This window comes from Dermacentor albipictus, chromosome 9 (genome assembly GCF_038994185.2).
Source record: "Dermacentor albipictus isolate Rhodes 1998 colony chromosome 9, USDA_Dalb.pri_finalv2, whole genome shotgun sequence".
Classification (NCBI taxonomy): Eukaryota; Metazoa; Arthropoda; class Arachnida; order Ixodida; family Ixodidae; genus Dermacentor; species Dermacentor albipictus.
This window is the reverse complement of record NC_091829.1, coordinates 77,144,736-77,167,113: the sequence shown is the minus strand read 5'-3', so window position 1 is coordinate 77,167,113 and position 22,378 is coordinate 77,144,736. Positions and strand designations below refer to the sequence as shown.

The following is a 22,378-nucleotide window of genomic DNA, read 5'->3' as shown; positions in this document are numbered from 1 at the left end:
AGTTCCTTTGGGCTATATTGCCTTCGTTTAAATTTGGTGAAGAAGGATAAAATGGAAGAGTAGAGGGATATAACGTCACTAGCGGTGACTGCAGGTCAATCGGCAGTTTCAGCCTGCTGCGTAGGGTAGGCGACTGTGACGACGATCCATCGTTTCAGAGCAAGTGTTCATGGTAGCGGCCAGTACAGATCTACTCGCACGTAGTGGAACGCACGAGCAGAGCACGGAAGCAGCTGTGTATAAAACTATAGGTTGTACGAAGGACGCGCTTTCAGCGTTGACATTGCAGGCACGATCTAAAAAAAAAGTATCTTGACAAAGTTAAGCATTCCTCGTCAGTAAAAACGACACAGAAGGCGCTCACAAGACTTGAAGACACCTATATGAGCACATTGCGGGTTAGTGAGGAAAGACTCGCTGATATCAGAACGCAAACTCCTAGGTATAAATAGGAGGTACGTGCGGGCACGGGGCTATGAGGGGTTTGTAATAGCTTATACTGAAATGCGAAATGGGCAGCTTAGTGACGCCGGCAACGCGAGCTGGAAGGTGGAGCTGAGCCGGGAATGAGATCGACAAGTGGAGCTCCCAAGGGATCCTTGTGCTTTTCTGACCCGATCTTGTCTAAGTCAGTCGAGGATGCCCCTTTAAAGGGGTAGGGGGAAGCAGATGTCGGCTGGCAGCAGAGAGCGTGACGTAGCGTCTGCGTCACTGCGCGTACAACCTGAGTAGTAGGCTGTGTGTATTGCATTGTCTTGGATTCGAAAAGCCCAGCAGGCAAGCTGTCCAGACAGTTACTTTAAGGAGGACAGCGAACACTGGGCGCGATGGTTAGTTAATGTGTTGAAAGGCCAGTCATATAACCTAAGAAGGATAGTGTAGTGCGAGGTTCAAATGGCAACAAAGCAAAGAAACGGAGACAAAGAGCGCGACACTCACAACTAGTTTTGTTCCAGGAAGCACCCAAAATGTAAGCACAGAAAATACATGCATACAGCCATTAGACCCGCAGCAAGTGAATGAATGCCGTAAAGATGATCTGAAATCGGAAGACAAGCTATCACAAGCCAGGGAAGCTATTGGAAAACCACATCTACCATTTGAAATTCGCTTTCTTAAAGTAAAATCGGTGGAGCACACATGCTGGAATCACCTTTTCTTTGTGTGAAAAGCTTCTAGGGATTCTCGAGCAAACGTATCTCAGCTCTTCCCTATGGCAGCCGCGTTTTTATTTTTATTTTATTTTATTCAGCATTGATTCAGACACAGTGAAGGTCTTGGATGGCAAGGCGGCTCCCAGCCGCACGAGGCACAGTGAGAGGGCAGGTGTGACCCTGTCCCAATACTACTGGATAAACTATAACAAGATTGAAGGAGCGCGAAGACGACACACATAAACAGTGCGTCTGTTTGTGTCTCCCTTCTTCGTCCGTGCATCCAGTTCATGCTGTTTTAATGTTCTAGTGGATCACCAACGTACCCAAAATGCCACTCGGGTGATATGTTCTCTTAAACGGTTATTATCACAGCTTCCTGATTCGCTTATATACACTCTGCCACTGCTCAGAGGTATCCCATAGATTGTGTCCACGGCGCAACGTAGAAAAGGCCCGGTGTCCTTTTCTTCGCACACAGGCTTAGCACTTCGGAAAGAAACGCAGCCATATAGCCTGGAGAAATGGTCTGCACCATAAAAGACCAATGGCAGATCCTGCTGGTTTGAAACCTTCTTCAAGGTATGAGACACCTTGTGCATGTATAGCACAACTCGTAAACCTTTTTTTTTTTCCTTCTCTCCCTGCAAGAGCTTCTGCGGACGCTTTTAATCCTTTGAAGAAATGACTCAAACACACTGAGTAAGAACGAGTAAGGGAAACCGGCTGCACCCAGCCGCAAGACTTGTAAGAAAGAACTCTCGCTCAGTGCCTGCTCAGAAGACTTCAGTAGCTCAGAATAAACGCAAAGTGTCACTATAGCCCTTGTCACAACAATTGTATGAGCGGAATCAAAAGGATGTAAATCTTTCCGTGCTCTGGAGTTAAGCTTCCCGTGCAGATGCCGTTCGCCTAATGGTAATGTCTGGAAACGGCAAGTGCTTGTCGTTAGGTGGCTCATGCGTAAAGGTTAAGAGGAATGCAAGAAAAAAAATCCAAGTCACAGGAAGCAACATTGCCCTGGTTCTGTCCAACTGCGTGACATTTGCATATATATAATGTTTGCTTGAAGTTACCGGGGAACATCGGCATATATTTTTGTCGTTCTCTCTTCTGTTTCTAAAGTCGGTTTTTATACTTGCCCCACACCTTACTTCTTAAGCTATGCATCAGCTAGCCGGCCCAACATAGTACTCTGCTAAAATTAATTTCTTCTACGGTGGGCACTTTCCGATCTCCTCTTTCCTATACCTAAGCCCAGAAATAGGTGGGAATGATTGTTTAACTTTCGTGCCGTGTTTTTTTTTTGTTGTTTGAGAAAATGTTTAGTGCCTCAAGAGGGTCTCTTGCTGTAATTTTTTATACAACCCTTAGTTGGCCAAGTTAAACACGTCTGAAAGGTGCCGAAATCTGAACTCTGGAGGCATGTGTGCCTGCAACATGATCTACTGCGGTTTTTCTACTAGGCGTGCGGAAATGGAGGACGAACACAGCGAATTAATCGAGGTAACATAAACACATGCTCTAGTTTAGGACTGCAAAATCGTCTCCATCATTCATGCAAACTTTGCGAGGGCGTTCCATAGTCCGAAGGGCATTGCGTTACGTTTGTATAAGTCAAATTGTATCAACTGCTGACATGGAGACCTGTCTGTAACCGAGCGCAAATCGGACGCAGATAATTCAGCCCCTTGAAAGCGGTTCAGGGCGTCGTGAATACGCGGTGGAGGGATACATGTTTCTGAATGTTATCATACGAATGACGATGCAATAATCAACGCAGACTCAAATGGCGCCATCTTTTCAGTGACGAGGACCACAAGTGATGTCCAGGAATATTGGAAGGTCGTCGACGAGGTGGTACGGGCGCTAGCGCAACTGCGTGTTGGAGCCAGTATCGATGTGGTGGCGGACGGTTACCGTGCGGCCCATAGTAAACTGAGCGATGTCGAAAGAAGAGTGAAACTGGGCACGCACGTGAAGATGCTGGGAGCCCTGTCCGGACTATAGTAATCGACAGCGAAAGGTGTGAAGACAACAACTGTTGACAGGCCTGTAGGGGGAAGTTCGCAAAGATCAGTGATCTCTGAGTGGGACGAAGCATCCGGCACGTTGAGAATAACCACGTCACTGAGAGGCCTAACGCGGCCAAGCACAGAGGAGCGTCACTGTTCAACGAAGCGGATTGCAGGCATCTATGGAGCTGAAGCTGATCAAAATGTCAAAACTGGGAAAAAGGAGAATATGTTTTTGCGGGGTAAGAAGAGTTCCGAGGGAGTAAAGTGGACGAAGTGGAGAGGTGACAGTGGACTGCTGATGCGGCATTGGAAGGGCGACAGCAACTTCCACTTCCATAGCCCGCCGGAGCGCCGGGGTGAGTAGTGTAGGAGGTGGTTGCGGTGTAGCTGCTGCTGCTGGGTGTAGCTGAACGAAAGGCAGCAGAGCAAGGCGACGTGCAACTTCAACCCGCACAAAGGGATCAATGGATGCACTGCAGGCATCGACGGTCTGGCTGATCTCGTCTGTGCGCTCTACTTATTGGTTACAAATTAGCTATAGAAGTAAATGGAATTTTGCGTAAATTCTATATATGCCGATGAAAACAGTATATCTTTAGCACATGAACAGCTTCGACAATAACTTAAAAGAGCAATTTACGTATATTTACGTATAAGCTCATACCGTTACTTTTCAGCAATCATTTTTTTCTGCGCACAACACGAGACTGGAATGGCCTGCCCGCCGAAGTTGCCACTATCATCGACCCACTTGCATTCAAGCGACTCATCGGAAATATCCCTGTGTAATTTGTAGTATCTCTTTGTCACTAACTCCCCACTCCCTCATGTAATGTCTCAACAGAGACCTTTGAGGAAATGAATAAATAAATAAATAAATAAATGTTGCAGGAGTTTTCTAATTGGTCTACAGAAGAGTTCTGGCGTAATGGATCTGGCCGTCATTTTAGAGCGCAGGTCTTAGGCGCCTGTTGCTGCGTTTATTATCGGTATCTCGTCGTCGCTCGGTGTCGGCTCTCGGCGTATCCGAGACAGCGCGGATCGTAGCGGGGGATGAAAGACGGCGATAGTGAAGAAAGCGTGAGAAGGAAAGCGAAGGAGGAGGGTATGGCGAAAGCGTGAGAAGAAACGCGTAGTGCCACGCAAGACGGACCTTGCGGAGACGACCGCTACAATATGGCGCCCGAGTGGCGAGCCGTGGTTTGTTCACCGATGGCATGCGCCGGGCGCGTCGGCGCAGCGCGTCGGAGCAGTGCGCAGGATAAAATTTATGTGCGTTTTTTTTTGCTACCGTATCTCTTCATTTATAACTCTGTTTGGCAGCTACTACTTCTACTTGTTTTCGTGGTATTCACCTGTTCAACGTTCTTGAAGTGAGGCCCCCCTGACTCCATGCTTCTCATGGCGTCTGTAAGGTATATTGAAATAAATAACTCTATTGTAAAGCAATGCGCTGCATGAGTGGGGATCTGTCTGCGGCGGCTACTGTGAATCGCGTCCACGCTTCACCCATGCGTTGCCTTTTGCAATCTCCCGATTAGCGAGGCAGTCACGCCACACTTCGCTCCGTTTGCGACGTACCGCACGAAACAGATTGTCCTTGTCAACCGATATATCGCAAAATTAAACACGGGTAGAACTGCGGTCAAGTTTCGCATTACGAAGTATCGTAATCTTGGGTGTATTTTACTTTCACCGTTATTCTTCGACCAAACAGAAGCAAACATTTCAGACCATGACTGTATATGTTACTATAGCGTTTCTAAATTTAAATATATAAGAAGAATATGTGGAGGTAACATTTTATTACACCACGTTGTGGCACACACACAAATAAGAAACGTAACGACAAATTAAACACTAACACGCGGCAGTTTATCAAGTTCCTCACTTCTTTACTACATTTGCCTCACTGAATACATATCAATTGTTTTCTCTCCCTATTATATTGTCCATGTTGTCAAAGAAACAATACATACAGCGACATAAATAAATTTTCTTAACTCCAACAAAAGTTTTTCTATGGCGTATTCGCTTTATTGCCGTCCAGTTACACAGGAAACTGTTTACTGCAGAAATTTATTCGGCGTCGCCCCGAAGACCTTTAAGGAAACTAGCCTTTTACAGCGATAAACATTAGCGCAAGAAAGTTCAGGCTATTTAAGCGTTCGTCCATGTCAGTTTAGTCAATCTTAGTCCCCGTCATCGAAACACAATGCTAGCCAAAATATATGCCAGACTTTCTTCGTATAACTAGCCTGCGTCGCTGAGTAATTAAAGGATTGATCTCGAAGATCATTAGATAACGACATACACGTGGCGACTAGTTCTAAAAACGGCTTGCGCAACTATTGTGTGCTCTAGGGGAGGTGCAGGTGCAGACTTTTGCTATCTTGTAAAACCACGCTAACACACTACACTAACATATGGTGTCTCGTTGCTGGTCATGTACAACTGGTTGGGTGTTCCCCTCATCGGAAGCCCTCTGCTAAGAAATAGAGTTTTATGTCACAACTTTCCGACGTTCTTGCGACTACGGATGGTAATGGTAGCCTTGTAGCACGCAGGCTTAGCCCCGAAGCCAAGTCCAGCAATCGCCCTGTCGTTATCGTCTCTTCCAGGGGCATTCTGCTGTATCGCATCGCCGTACTGTCTAGTTAAATGCCAGGACAAACGCCTATTCACCTTTGCTTTTCCTAGCATTCACGTCACAAGAGCTTCTTCTCCTCTCTATTGTGCTGTCCCTTTCGCAAGCGCATCAGTTTTGACTTTTTACTAACCCTATGCGCATGCGTGCGCGTCTCCTGGTTTTTTCTCTGCGTGTATGTCTGTGTGTTACGGTATCTCGCTGCGTTTCTGGTGTGCCTTCCACATATCTGGGACCGTCTCTGGAAGCAGCGACCACGTATCTTCTCAGTGAAATGACCTTCCTACATCCTTGGTTTGACTGTTTTGTAGAGTTGATCCGTTGTCCTTGTGTCACTTCTTTTTAGTATGTCCAGTGTTTTTCGACCTGTTTCTTATTACACTTGAACGTGCGTTGCTAGAAGAATGAGTGTACACAAGCGGCGGTTGCGAAAGTCGTCTGACCGGACACAAAACTTCTTTTGCAATTTTGGTGCGAAAGGTAGGTCCAGGCAGTTTGATCACTTGCGCCGACCACGTCTGCTGCCGCCCGTTTTCGGTTTTCGTCAGCTGGTTTTCGACGTACGTGACCGGGGTTGCTTTGTCGATTGGGCGCACTTCGTACAACGTGGACCCCCGAACTGACCAAGCCTTTGGCAATTGTTTCTGTCCTCTGGGTGGCGTTCTTGTCGTTAAGCTCAAAGTTAGCACTATCTGTTCACTGGCTTTATTGCATCGCTCCTGCGCTCTATCACGAGAATATTCCTTTTTCTTGTATAGATCGAGACGTCACCAAAAGAGCAGGCATACTGGAATACAGTGCAAATAAAATTTCATCATTGTTAGTTCACGAAGAAGTTTCCAACTGCTAATGAAGCGCCCTGCAGAGTAGTTTACTTTTCACAACACTTATAACGCATTTGTTGCCGAAGTCTTGAACTACTGAACCGAAGATATGAACTTACAGCATGAACAGCTAATTATGGACCTTGAATAACACCTTTACAGTGTCACCCGTTACGCGAAGCAGTGATGCAATAGCTAGCGTAATTTAATGCACTGAAAGCCTTAGACTGTTTCATGCACTTTTGGTTTGACTAAACATTCGCAAGGGGTGAGTGAGAAATCTCCTTTTATGAAGTAAAAGAAAGGAGACTCGTATTCGTTTGTGTAAGTTGTGTCTCAATGACGAAACGGCAACTAAATAACAACGAAACATTGAATTTAAAGCGATAACGAGGCCCATGACAAGGATGTAATGATCACAACGAAATGCAGACGATGGAATGACGATGACAGCGTGTCGGTGTCGGACCTCCCGTCGGCGCTTAAGTCCACGCCGGCCACGCTTCGATGTCTTTGATTGCACAATATCTAGTGCACGTTTTGCTCTATGTCACTTACCGCCCAATTCTCGAAGACACGCACAGCCAACAACCATCACTCCCTTAATGCGGGCGAAGAGAAAAGTGAAGCTTCGCAATAACACTCAGGACATGCGCTCCCGAGGCGCTAGCACTGTGTGTGCATAGCCTTGAAATAAACCTTGGAAGCAGGTTTATAAACCTTGTGATCTGAATCTTGTTAGTGTGCCTGGTATAAATGTAAGCGTACTGAGACACTGAGGTTGCGCTCTGAACAAGCTTGTTCATGCATATAGTACGCAGTGTATTCCAGATATGATTACCCTGACTGTTCAAAAAGAGAGACTTAGAAATCATAATGCAAGATATCATCGTAATACCTAAGGTGTTTGGATATTAGACCTCGGACAACCGAAAAGCGTAGGTCTTATAATCGTATCTTGCACCATGTTTTTGAGCCTCTTTTTTCTTTGATCAGTCTGGCTAACAGATAGACAAACAGACACAGACACAAGACAGACCAGACAAAGCAGAGAAGATCGGATTGACAAGACAGATGGACGGGTGGACGGACGGGCGGACGGATGGACGGATAGACAGACGGACGGACGGACGGATGGATGGATTGAAAGTGCTGAAAGTTGGCAAAATGCTAATCCCACAAATACCCGCCTCTTCATGTGGACAATGTTGCGTTGTACAGATTGAATAATGCATTGAGTGTCGAGAGAGCCGAAAGCACTCTTTCTGACCTTAGTTTTGTCAGAGAATATCACCAACAACGGCAAGCGATGTCACTGTACAACAAGATTGACAGTGCAGTCGATGTCGGCAGGTTAGTAGGTATTTGGACACAGCATAGTGTTTAATGCTTTTACTGCTGCAGGCTAGAAATGGCTTGAGAATGCAACTTTAGTCCTCTCAAGCTACTGGAACGGCGATCATGTGACTTCGCATACTGAATTATGAGAAATATTTCCGCATTTTGCAATGTACGAAGAGGCATTTTATGGTTTTGTACACATTTTTGAGTGTCTTAGGCTTCATTGTACGCGAAACAGCGGGCTGCTTCATTGTAATGGCCTTTGACATATAGGCAGTCAAAAAGTTTAACACGTTTATGGAAGAGAATGCTAGCGTTCAAGCAGTAACTAGCTTTTGTATGCATATGAGCGGCAATGGAGTGCATGATTTCCATCAACATCGCTTTATGCATATCAACGACAAGCGGTACTGCAGATCGTATGTTCAAGAAAGTAAGTTATACCTCTTAAAAGCGGAAGGCACGTCTTCATGCTCGAGTCTGGCTGCTTTCTGAATAAGGAAGCCCCGCACTCTGTACAAAGAAACTAAATTGCGTTTGTACTCACGGATAGGTGATTTCACGAATCGTTTGAACAAAGCACCGCATGGTCCAATGGTTCCTTTGAACTCACGATACTTTATTACTTTCTTAAGATCGTATAATCTGTCCTTGGCGAAAAAATCTACAGTAATTTTCTCTGTCCAATTTTGTTTCTTAAGAAACTCTCGTAACACGCGGTTAAGGACCTCAGCTCTTTTAAGAGCAGCGAAGCGAGGAGCAGTGCCACCACGAAATTTCTTTTTCCATGGGGCTCAATAGAACAGGTGACCTCCACCTGATGTTTTATTCTTGCTTTCTGTATGTATAATACCACAAGTTTTCCTAACAACCCACGCCTTTCGTTTGTCATTTCATTCCTTCTTTCTTTTTCCTATGTGCATATTGATACGATCAACCCTCCTTGTTTTCAGTGGTCATTTTTCTCGTTACGAGCCAATACAGCCGCTGAACCGTTCTAATCAGCTGAGAATAAAAAGGAAAGAGTAAAAATTTTTGCGTGCTCTAATTTCAAGCTGTTCATCAGAAAACAACACGGTTCTAGGAGGGTTCAGCAGTGAAGAGCAGCGTTCAGAGTTAAGAATAAATCAGAAAATCACAACACTTTTCATAGCTTCAAATGGGCCAACACTGTTCTGCTGGTTCCACAAGAGAGCAGCACTTTTAAATTTCAGCCACCATTTTATTTTATTGAAGTGAATGTTAGGAGAGGTTGGCGCCTTTATGGTGGCACCGGCTACTCCTTGTCACTTGGCAAACAAAACAAATTTGCGTAGAAACGGAGAATAGCGACACAAAATATAGCACTCAGTAGAACACTGGATGAATAAAAAATATACGGTCCAACGGTACATGAGTCGCAAAGTTCTATGCATTAGTTCAGTCCACGTACACATATATAAAGTCAGATGTTTCCTACACTCTCATTTTGTACGACTGCTCTCGTGTGGATGTTCAGCCACAAGTCTATCCACAAATATAAGCACAAGCTCAGAAAACCATGTTAACGACTGCAGAAGTTTTATCCATATGCGCATTGTTTTCATAGAGCTCTTCACTTCCTGAACATGTGTGGCACATTGTGAGAGTGACCTTGTAGGAATAAACTATTGCAGCCAATAACGAGAGCGCCATCTAAAATCAAGCGCCAGTTGGGAACGTGCATCGTGATCGTGATGGATTCGTTCTGCTCTGGAAACGTCACGTTATAACTTTGACCAAGATTGAAGTGGAAACCGTGCGAACACTTGTAGGGGCATAGGTGCGGCAACCACTACTTACCTTTGGAAGCGATAGGCATGTCTTTCATGAACGGCACGTTGGATGTACGGCATTTCGATGCGCGTGCGTGCGTGCGTGTGTGTGTGTGTGTGCGTGTGCGTGTGTGTGCGTGTGTGTGTGTGTGTGTGTGTGTGTGTGTGTGTGCGTGTGTGTGTTTTAAACGAAGTTCCACGTTGTGTGTTTGAGCTTCTGTGAGTCGCCTTTTCTCTGCCGCCACGGAAACATAAGGTTGTGCCGCGACTTAATTAGCGTCGTCGTATGTTCTCCGTTATCATCTGCTTATTTTTCTTTTGTAGAGCTTGCAGGAAAAAAAGAAAGAATTCCCGAGGACACAACCATCTTACCCCCCATTGCGGTATAACTTCTTCCTCCCTTAACATGTTTAAAAATTTATGCATTAAAGATTGTGCGGAAGCAAATGTTCCCAATTTTTTTTAATAAAGATAAATGCACATAAACTATAGAATGCTTTGACAAGTTATCTAGAGTCGTGATGCCATAGAGACATCCAGTTACACTACATAACATCCCAAGGAGCACGTTGAATTTTCACCACCTACATTAATAACATAAGAATACGCGTTGAGAGCGGTTAACTGAAACATTTTATCTATTTCGCTTGTTAATACAAGTTCACGATCTCCGGATCTGTGACCTGAAGAGGTGCATAGCTGTAATAAAACTTCAAACTTTAAAAAAAAAAAAAGACGACGAAGTGTCTTTCAGGCAGAACGCCGGCTCTTCCAGCTCTGCTCATTTTGTGAATTTCCTAGACTTTGCCAGTGGACTGCTATTTCCTCCTTAACTGCGATGGAGATGGAGCCTCACGCGCGTCCGCCGGACTCGGCAGTGCCCGCGGCGGCTGCCTCCAGGAAGCGCAACGGCACCGAGAGCGACACGGACAGCGACGACACCATGCAGTATTATATCAGCGGTGAAGATTCTTGTGACGACACCTTCGAGCTGGTGCGGAGTCGTAAAGCGAAGCGAAGATTTCTCAGCGCATCATCGAATTCGAGTGAGTCCACCGTGAGATCTTCGCGGGATACCGAGGAGCTCACCATCCTGTTTTCGCCAGTTCTCGCCACTGACAACCTGAGACGCCTCAACAGGCAAGCCGTGTCTTCTCATCTAGAGGCGCTGGTTCCAAACGAAATCAAAGACATCAGAGTGAACACCCGTAAGAACGTGCTAGCGATTGACGTAGAGCACGCGGCTGCGTTGGATTCCTTGCGCAAGATCACGGAACTTGGCGGGATGAAAGTCCGCCCTTATATTCCGCTGGGCAAACAAGTCCGTACTGGCGTAATTTACGATGTTGACGAGACCATTGTCGACTCCGATCTGTCAATCTTAATCAAGCCAGCTACAGAGAACACCATCATCACAAACGCGTTTCGTCTCGGCACGTCACGGTGTGTGAAGGTCATATTTAAGGGCGAATCCCTCCCGTCGCATGTAAAAGTGGGCCACTTCCGACACGCAGTTCGCCCCTTTATACCAAAACCACTACAGTGCTGGAAGTGCATGAAGCTTGGCCATGTCAGTAGTGTGTGCAATAACACTACCGTCTGTTCTCGCTGCACTGGGCCCCACACCACAAATACGTGCGAGGCCAGTGTGCTGAAGTGTACAAACTGCAGCGGCCCTCACGATGCATCTTCGAAGGAATGCCCTTTGATTCGAAAGGAAATGCAAATGTTGAAGTAAATGGTTAGAGACCACTCGTCTCACCGAGAAGCAGCAGCATCTATTAAGCGACGACGATCACGTCGCCGACGTCGATCAAGAGCCTCCAAAGCCTCTGCAGAACGCCACACACGTATATCACCACCCACTCTTCCGCCCAGGCCAAACGCCGTCAGCTCAAAGGACAAGGGTGCATCGAACAGCACGGCTGCTGACACGTGGCCTGCACTCCCGAAGCTACATGCCCCTACTGAGCGAAGTGATACTTCTACAGCAGGGAACACTTCGTCTGTTCCTGATAAATTGGCGGACCAAGATCAACAAATTGTTGTTATGATCAGCTCTCTGGTCAGTGCTATTCGTGTTCTTCTGGACAAGCTACAGACACCAACAGCTCGAAGTGCATTGCAAGTGCTGGATGCCATCAGTCCGGTTCTGGCGAGCCTTCAGAAGTCCAGTGCTTGAGAACATCTACAGCAGAAACATGGCTCATCGACAACAACGATCGTTCCGGGATGATGTGAGAAGTGCCTCCATATTCCAATGGAATGCGAGAGGCCTGAGGTCCCGTATTTCGGATTTTCGACAGTTCGTATTTGCAAACCATTTTCCTATACTGGTCATCTGTGAACCGAACTTATCAGCCTCCATAAGACTACCGGGATATGAATCTTTTGTTTCCAACACGTGTGTCCGTAGCAGTAAGGTTCTGGTCTACATTCGCAAGGACCTTACGTACTTTTCCCAACAAGTAGCGCCACACGACGGTAACCAATACGTCTGTGTTACTGTGAAAAGGAAGAGGCTGTCTTTTACTCTTATTGGCGTCTACCTTTCCCCAACAAGTCAGTTTGATAGAAAAAGACTGGAATATATTATGGCTGCTACTCCCGGTCCTTGGATAATAACAGGGGACTTCAACGCTCACCACCATATATGGGGAAGCTCCAGGATAAATTCGAGGGGCAGGTCACTAGTATCCTTTGCATCAGGCCACAACCTGTGTCTTCTAAATGACGGAAGCCCGACTTTTCTGCGAGGAACTACGTACAGTAGCTGCCTTGACTTGACTTTGGTGTCACGTTGCCTGACTTTGAGCGTGCAGTGGTTCACTGATATTGAAACCCATGGAAGTGATCATATCCCGACCTATGTGAGAATTGATGGACTAGACGCCACATTACCGGTTGTTTCTCGCCAAATCGACTGGTCAGTCTTTCAAGATCGCGTAGAAGACACATGCAAGACACATATTGCACGCAGATTAGAAGACACAATTGCGGACGCTATGCAAGATTGTACACGCTACTTCACACATCCATCAAAGCGTACAGAGAATGACATTGAATTGGAAAGGCTTCGTGCACTACGTCGCCGAGCTGAAAGGAGGTACAGGCGCACGAAGTCAATTCTTGACCTCAGAGAAGCTCGGCGCATGCAAAAGAAGATCAAACGCCGCATGGATAAGCTAGCGGATCAAAGATGGAAATGTTTTTGCGACTCACTAGACCCCCGCAAGCCATTGTCCTGTGTATGGCGTACCCTACGGGGTCTTTGCTCAAGTCCCCAGCAACGACACCCATTCAACGCCCTTGCTCTCTATCAAAACCGCTGTGAGATAGACGTCGCAGAGGAATTTTGTGCGAACGTCGCCGGCGGCACAGTTTTAGTCCCTGACATGGCTCTAGGCAACATCCCCGGTCCACGAGATGCAAGTATGGACGCTCCATTCTCTATGGAAGAGCTAGAAGCTGCTATGGCGCTCTGTAAGTGTTCGTCTTCACCAGGGCCCGATGGCATAACATATACTGCTTTGCGCCACCTAGGCAGAGAAGCACGAAGAGAACTCCTCAGCGTTTTTAATAGTTCATGGCAAGATGGTGTCGTCCCACAGGAATGGAAACGCAGCCGCCTGGTACCGCTTCTAAAAGCAGGAAAATCACCGCTCGAACTGGCATCCTATCGGCCTATAGCTCTTGCCAGCTGCGTCGGGAAACTCATGGAACGTATGATCCTCATGCGTCTCGAATGGTACCTTGAACACCACAAGATTTACCCTGACTGTATGGCGGGATTTCGACGGGGTCGTTCATCGATTGACAATGTCATCGATGTAGTAACATCTGTGGAACAACAAAAATATCGGAAGCGATTATCAGTAGCACTCTTTCTTGACGTGAAAGGCGCTTACGACAACGTTTTCCATCAAACCATTCTAGACGCACTTTTGACAATTGAACTAGGAGGACGAGTATATCGATGGGTCAGTAACTACTTGACACAAAGGTCCTTGTTCGTAAGAACGGAAGATGGTCCGACTACCGACCACTACACATGCCGAGGCGTTCCCCAAGGCGGTGTCCTAAGCCCTATTCTTTTCAACCTCGCGCTTCTTGGGCTGGCCGAATCCCTGCCGGAAACAGTGAGTGTTTCCATCTACGCCGACGACATCTGCATCTGGACATCAGCGGTCACTCGCCTGCTGGTTCGCGCACGGCTACAGAAAGCAGCAACACAGGCATCTGACTACCTTCACGCACAGGGCCTTACCATCTCAACAGACAAATGTGCGTTAGTCGCTTTTACGCGAAAAACGATGACTCCTTATCCGGTATGCATCAATGGTCAGCCTATCTCCTACAAGAGAAATCACCGGTTTTTGGGTGTCATTGTAGACCGAGACCTCACTTGGAGCCCTCATGTTGCCCACTTAAAGAGGAAGCTCACATCTATTGTTCACGTCTTCAAGTTCATCGCCGGCAAAACATGGGGATCATCAGTGGGCTCCATGCTACAGTTATATCGAGCGCTGTTCATCGGATTCCTACGCTACAGTTCTCCCGTACTTGCTAAAACATGCAAGTCAAATCTTCGAGAACTTCAGAGCGTGCAGGCGCAGGCACTACGTGTTTGCCTAGGCCTTCCGCGCAGCGCCTTAACAGCTGGAACCATTGTAAGGGCTCAAGACCATCCGATCACGACTTACATTAGTACCGAAACGCTTAGAGCCCATGTTCGTCATGTTTCACGGATGCAGTCAAGCTCTCTTGCGTGCCTGCCGGAACGACGCCCACAGGCGTCCTTCTCCAACAAGGTCAGCACCCATCGTGCCTCCTTACCATCGGGTTTCACACCCTCTGCACGTTCAACCTCAGCTTTGTGGTGTTTAAAACAACCTCAAGTGCGTCTTACGGTTCCAGGAATAAGAAAGAAGGCCGACCTGCCTACCTTGGCCTTGAAGCAAGCAACTCTGGATTGTTTGCAGACTTTCTACTTTGATCGAATACATATATATACGGATGGCTCTTGCACTCAGACCAGCTCCACCAGTGCAGTGGTTATACCATCACGATCACTAAGCATCCGATACAAGATTTCTCATTTGACAACATCGACTGGTTCGGAGCTTGTTGCCCTCCGAGGTGCCGTTGATTATATTAATAACCAACCGGCTAATCGGTGGGCTATATTCTGCGATTCCAAGGCGGCCTTACAATGTCTTCTGGCATCTCTTCGTCGCGGGTCATGTGAACAACTCGTGTCGGAGATACGAGAAATGCACCATCTCCTGATCGCGAAAGGACACGACGTCGTGTTTCAGTGGCTGCCTGGTCATTGCGGTATCTCCGGCAACGACCTCGCTGACGAAGCTGCTAGAAAAGCACACGAGGGAGCAACCCTTGTTTCAATACCTTTATCGCGGACCGACGCAGCCCAACACTTAGGCAAGTTAGCGCACTCTTTGACATTGGAGAAGTGGCACACATCTGAATTCACTCACGATCGCTTGCATTCCCTCGATCCCTCTATGCAACTGCGGCTGTTACCAGGTCTTCGGCGAAATGAGGAAACAGTGCTGTGCCGCTTACGTTTGGGAGTCGCATTCACAAATGCTTATGCATTTCTGATTGGAATGGCTGATAGCGCCGAGTGCAATGCCTGCGGTGTAGAGGAAACCATAGAACACCTACTGTGCTACTGCCCATCTTATGAAAACGAAAGGCAAGACCTCTGCACAGCTCTCAATCAGCTAGATGGGAAGCCGTTCACCTTGAAGAAGATCCTGGGACCATGGCCTCGCATATCGCAGCTACAAAAGGCCACAAAAGCGCTGCTGCGATATTTGAAAGCGACCGGATTGAGTGAGCGCCTGTGATTTGGACTGAGTGACCGACTGATATCTCCAGTGGACTTTCTCTTCTTTTCATTTTTCCGTCCCCCTTTCCCTTTCCCCAGTGTAGGGTAGCCAACCGGGCTCAGTCCTGGTTAACCTCCCTGCCTTTATTTTATCATTTTCTCTCTCTCTCTCTCTCAAACTTAAAAATACTTTTTGTTTATAATTCGAGCAATTTTGTAAGAATTTGAATGAAACATAGCGCACATTAAGCCTGGTGAGGTGAATTACGGGAAGAGGTGTACGCTACTTGCGCTGCAAGTCGGTAACTACAGGTGGTTCACTGCAAAGGAATCACTAGTTATCTTTTACGTGATTTGCGTTAGAGTAAACATTCCATTTGTCATATTGAAGCTGAGCAGTAAAAAATCATGTCGGCTTAACATAAATCATAGGACTAGCGCTCGTTTTGAAATATGCTAAAAATGCATTAGCAATACTGGTAGGCGCACACATTTTCCGAAACTGTTAGCAACAACTGGTTTGCCTACTCGTCGGTTTCAATCTCGCAATTACAGCATGTATCCTAAAGCAAATGCTTAGAAAACGAATGATACAATATTTTATTTTGCTATAGGGCTTTTTCGCACAGGTAACTTGACACTTTCCAAAGAAAGCACTCAAAAAAGCAAAGCAACTCTATTGCTACGGAGGCATTTCGGGTGCTACAGTCTAAGGATGCTTGGAATCCACACATTGCGGTAATATTGCTCATTTTAACTGTTTACTTGGTAAGTATGCGCAAGTGTTCAATAAATTTTTCCTGGTAAAACATGCTATGGAGCATCTCATTGTTTATTAGGATGTCGCAAGTTTAGGTCCACTTGTACCATACATTGTAGAATTTACAGGCCATCTTGGATCCAACAAGATACCATGAGCCTGAAGAAACTTTCCATGTACAATGGCAGCACAAATGTCTAACTATACCATCTAATGCCTTGTTAGATTCAAAGTCGCAGCTGCTTGCTGATATACTCCATGAGGTCATTTAATGGCTTGAGCACACCGGTGGCGATTTCCATTTTGTATTTTGCTCGTAGTAAATTTCAGTTGTTAGATAGTATTCGTGCTGTGTCCTTCTCTTTATGTTACCGCCGTTTTCCGGGCTGATTTCAAGCATACAAAATAATGCCGCTTCCATTTTTTTTACCAATATCTTTCTTAGACGAACTGCTTAGAATTTAATTCCTTTTTTCCATAATTTTCTTGCGAGGAAATTGCACAACCGTTCAAAGAATCATTATTTTGTCTTGTTCGTCGATTTTCTGAGCGAAGGTTTGTTGGCCTACCTCCCCCTGCTTGGAGTGGCGCCATTGTTGGTGCTGTTTCCACCACCACCGCCTCCGCGGGGATAGCATGGAACGTCATGGAATGCCATGGAATGTCCAGGAATATCACATGGAGAAGTAAAGGGAATATCAAAGAGCGATCTAATTTAATATAACGCGTGCTGCTGCATAGCACGAGTTTGTTTTTAAATTGCGGGTACTTGCAGCTCACATCACACTTTAGAATATCAGGATAATAATATATTGGGATATTATTATTATTATTATTATTATTATTATTATTATTATTATTATTATTATTATTATTATTATTATTAGAATATTAGGATATTAGAATATTCCCACACGTACTCAGTGCTTCCTATCTCCCTTTCTATTCCCCTTTCCCCCACCCCAGTGTAGGGTAGCAAACCAGATGCTGTTCTGGTTAAACTCCCTGCCTTTCCTACCCTTGTTTTTTCTCTCTCTCTTAGGGGAAAAAGAAAGCAGTGTAGGCCGGTTAGTCAGCGCGTAGAGTTGACAAAATGATAGGCTATAGGCGATGGCTGTTGCAGCTGCGTCCATTTATCATTTTCATGACAACATCTTGTTGCCTACTCCCATATAGGAACCACACACTTATGCGTCTTTGCCACGTTATTCGAGTCGCCGAAGAGGTCTCTTAAGTAAGGGCACCGTTACAGCAGGTACGGTCAAAATCTCTACAGAGCCGGCTGCATTGCCCGATATACTGAGTCGACTGCTACCCCCCCCTCCCCTGTGTTTTGTAATCTATGCATGATTATAGCCCGAATGTTTCAGAGCAGCATAGCTTTTTTCACTCGACAGCAAGGAAAATGGAAAAAAAAAGCTCTTGGCATCATACTTATCAGCCAATTATCTGACTAAAGTATTCACTTCCTGCAGTAGTGCTTCTAAGGGTGTCACTGAAACGAACAGCAAAACTACGCGAGCGAAAGTTTCCTTCGCGGTGCCGGCTCAGACTTCGTAAAGAGAGTCTCGCATGCCGGCAATTTAGTTTTATTGCTTCGCTTTGAGTAGATTGACGCTTAACTGTCTTGTTCGCCGCACAAGGAGCTTAACGTCAGCTAGAAGTGACACTAGAGGAGCGCAGAGAAGTCCGGAAAACCTTGCTACTGAGAGCTTTCCTTCCGACTACTCGCATCACGCCGTAATGCCTTTTCCTTGTTTCCAATCCGTTTCAATCAGCCGGAAGTTCTAAAGCCGGGAGTGTTGCGTTTGTGTAAGCTACAGCATTTTTACATTCTTCCTAGGGACAAGAGTCAAACAGGTCGTCTGTGAAGTTCGCGTTGCTTTTTTTTTTCTTTTGATGCGATTTTTACGTGGCAAACTTCACTTATAAGTCCTGCGTACAGAGATCCAAAACATGCTCCAGGCTGAATACGATGGTCTAGCGTCTGGACATCAAGAGGTGATTTGAATTCTTGGTGAAAACTTTACCTGCCTATGACATTAAAAATTATGTATTAACCTTTGACTGGGCGAAGCAAGCTACAAAATTCAACATCCCGAAATTTAGAACCTGGCTATTATGTGCGACTGTACTTGGTAGCGATGTTATAAAAATTTCTTATTATTCGGTTTCAAGCCTATACAGTTAGTGGAAGTATTAGCAGCAGTAAATACGTATTTCTAAGAGTCTTCTGTTTCTCCAAGAGCTTCCAGCGTATACTGGTAAGGTTCATACGCAATATTTGCTGCCATTTGCCTTCTGGCATTTTTTACTGACTTGGTATGGGATACTTCATAACGCTATGACAGGACACATGCCGATTGCACTTTGTATACGAAGTAGTGAAATAGCGCACTCTGGCCTTAATGGCATCGAGAACACAGCTAATCACAATTTCCGGGTGCGAGCTGTCGTAGTACGTACTAGAACATTATCATTTGTGAGTACTAAATTAACCAAAATAAACGGCGCTGAACCATTCGTGTAGATATATATCTTCCATTCCTAGTTCCCGTTCTACGTGATCCTCTGGGTGTGCTTCAGAGTCCGCCATTTTTATTTTTCTCGGTTACGTTACTCGTCTTCCCTGATGCTTTTTGCTTTTGTTATGCGACTCAAGTAACATGCTCAATTTTCAAGTATTAAAACATTTCATATATTTGCGCATATGCAGACGCCACATTCACATATCTAGACATGATCGGCGTTTACAGCTGTGTTTCTGCTCTCAAATTACTAAGCCAAAACCTAACATCCTGTTTTACAAAAATGTCGGGCCATGGAGAGTATGATTGAGTGCAAATAATTAGTTCTGTAATTACTTCATTATTAATTGATTTGATGAACTAGCCACAACTGAAAACAACGTGCTCTGGCATATAAAAACATGATAGGCTCTATATTTGACTTCCTAAATCAGTTATTATTTATCAAACTCAGCGTAACAAAAATCATGCATTGGGTTTTGTGAGGTTAGGGTTTGATAACGGGCGCCTGTTTGAAACCAAGAGGCATCAATGCGGGGATTCAGGAAACGAAATTTTCATTCGTAAACTTGATACTAGGACTTTGGCGCAGAAGTTTCGCAGTCTTTTCGACATCTTTGTTTACCTACTAGACTGGTTTCCCTGCAGCCACTTCGGGTGTAGGAGGAAACTCCGGACAGCATAGACAAAGATCCTTAAAGAAGTGACCGATGCTTGCATGTTTGTTGGTATGTACGTGCAAATAAAGCGAAGAGAATGGTCATTTCCCGTACCTCTCAGCAAGCTGTCTAGCTCTCGCCCTAATTGAACCGCTAATTTACGCGAATAATGTGCCAAAAAGAAATTCTGCACAGCATCACAACTTTTCATACCTTCAGGAGGCCTACCACGTTTGTGCTTTTCAAACACACTGTCCTCTGTATTTTCTGCAACCTTTGTTTTTTTTTTTCTCTTGCGGTTAGCAACTAGTGCGCATCTCCACAACTGACAACTTCTTTTTCAAACATAATTTACAAAGAAAAGGGTGCGTTGTGCTCTTGCACCGCTATTGAGAAAAGTTGCTGGCGAAAACCGAAACTTACCACGCGTGAGTTGGCGTCAATACAATAGAGGTGGAAGGAGTATTCCCCTTGTTGGCTGGATTCTATTTCAATACAACCGGGAGTGTTCTTTGAATCGCGTTGACAAGACATGCGTTCGAGTACAGCGGTAGCTTTTCATGCTGACTTAATTTTTGTCTCTGTTTTTCTTTGACACACTTGATGTGTTCAAATTCGCAACACCTTTGGTGTCCACTACATCGCATTCCCAAAGAGCGGGCTTATCTGACATTAGAGTCACATGTAAAGCGACGCCACTTCACTAAATTTTATGAAAGATGGGGATAAAGAAGAGAAAAGAAGAAAACACAGAAAGAAACAAACTTTGCAAATGGATGCAGCTCAATAACCGGCGCAAATCTAAAACCTTTCGTTGTTTTTTCTCAGCGAATTCTGGTTTTTCTTTGGAGTCATAAAACCATTGCGAGGCCCGAAGGACATGGTTCGAATGTGGTATGCATTACACGCGCGGGCGCCAAAGGATGTACTCGAACTGTGCAGTGATGTCCCATTTTTGCAGAACGTCTTCCCCCTGGTTTCACTATTCCTGCCGACGTGTTTCTACGGTATCCCTGATAAATGTCTGTTTTTAAAGCGAAGTTTTGTTTGCCTTTTTCTTCATTTTTTCTACTGCTGCCGCGGATGTCTGGCAGGCCACGTCGGGAGGTGGTTTAGAACGTGCAGATGTATGGTAGGAACGTGGAAGAGAGGAAAGGTGGCGCAAAAAATTCGTTTGGAGCTTCCATTCGACAGCCGTCACAATGCCATCTGGAGCTATCTGGGCGTCGGTAAATTAGGATCTTGACAGCTGTAACTATCATGACGCCCTGCAAAGCCATTGCAGAAACTGCCGCGCTTACCTTTCTACTAACGTGCAATAATACAGAGGGGACACAAATAAAATGCCAGAGAGGAGGTTGGGAGAGGAGGCAGATAATGCGTAGAACCAATGAAGCCACGAAACGGGGGAATTACAGCCTTGCCACTGTTTGCTCGCAATTCCCGTACATGCGGGGAGGACAGGAGAAGGTAAAGGCGACGTGAGAAAAAGAGGACACCCTAGTACTAGACACAACAGTGATTGCGGACTAACTGGATCAGTTTAAATTCAAGCTACAGTACGGTATGTTTCCGCCATTAGTGAAATTAATGAACACTGTTAGATATGGAGCTGTTTCCTGCGATTACTTCGAGTTCCCCAGACCACATCGGATTGCAGCACAGCTATTTGAGGAATGCCGAAGCAGGAAAGCACATTCCAGAGGAGCGGCCGAGCAAACAAGTTTAAGGCAACAAGTTCACGTGCCAACAAGTTCGTGCGCCGCCGGAATTAGCAGGTGGGCCTCCGACAATGGAGCATGAGCAGCCCTCCCCTTCTCCTCGTTCGAAGTGCATTGCCACTCTGCGAGGCAAGACCACAGAGAGCCGCCAGGTGGGACACCGCGACACAGGCGCCTACCATTGGCTGAAAGTGGCGTCATCGGAGCGGACTCTCCCATTGGTCAAACATGACGTGACTTACAGTGCTCGAAGGGTTTATAAGAAGCCTTCCAGAGAGACCTGGCATTCTGGGACAGACCCTGATTCCCTGATTCACCTCTCTCGAACTTCTTGCCGCGGGCCGCAGCGTCCGAGTTGCTGCCGGCCCGTAATGACTGTACAAATGTTACCTGACGCTCACTTCCCTGTACATAATGTAGAATAAACCATCCCAAGTTTTGGTTCTTCATCCCGAAGTCCCGTCCTTCAACCCCTACATCTGGTTGGCAGCGGTGGGATCGCCTCCGAATGCATCAGCTGGTGGCAGCGCTACAGATCAACCTTCGTCCAGAGACATCGTAAGGAACCGGGAAGAGCGAAGAAGAGAAAGCCTTCGTCGAAAGAGGTCCGAAGAAACTGGGAGTAGCGAAGAAGGAGCGAGCCTTCGACCCAGGGAGTCCGGAGGAACCGGGAACAGCGGACAAATGAGCCGGATGGCAGGGTGCTGCAACCGTAAGTGAGCGCGTGGTTTTATTCCTTATGATTCGCCAGACTCAAAGGTTGTGTGTTCAATTTTGATAGTTCTGGGAATCGGGAGTTTGTTGCATTGTGTGTTTGCACAAATTAATTAAGGAAAACAGTTCTAACCACCTGTCGGGGCAGCTGCCATGGATCTTAGAAGGTTGACGAAGTTAGACTTGTTGTTGGTGTGCGACGATTTGGGAGTTGAGGCGGACGAACGGATGGAAACGCCAGCTATCATAAAGGCAATTCAAGATAGTGGTAATGATGATGAAAGCATTAGGCTTGCTTGGGAGGTGATACAGGAGCCACGGGAGCGTGTGCGTCGTGTACGTTTGCGAGAGCGTCGTGAACTTAG

General features: G+C 46.0%; 1 protein-coding gene across 18 annotated transcripts in view; it reads right to left on the bottom strand.

The window, feature by feature from the left end:
• Window positions 1–22,378, bottom strand: part of LOC135921341 (uncharacterized) — a 1,279,318-nt gene that overhangs the window by 493,859 nt on the left and 763,081 nt on the right. The gene's annotated exons all lie outside the window — the stretch shown is intronic.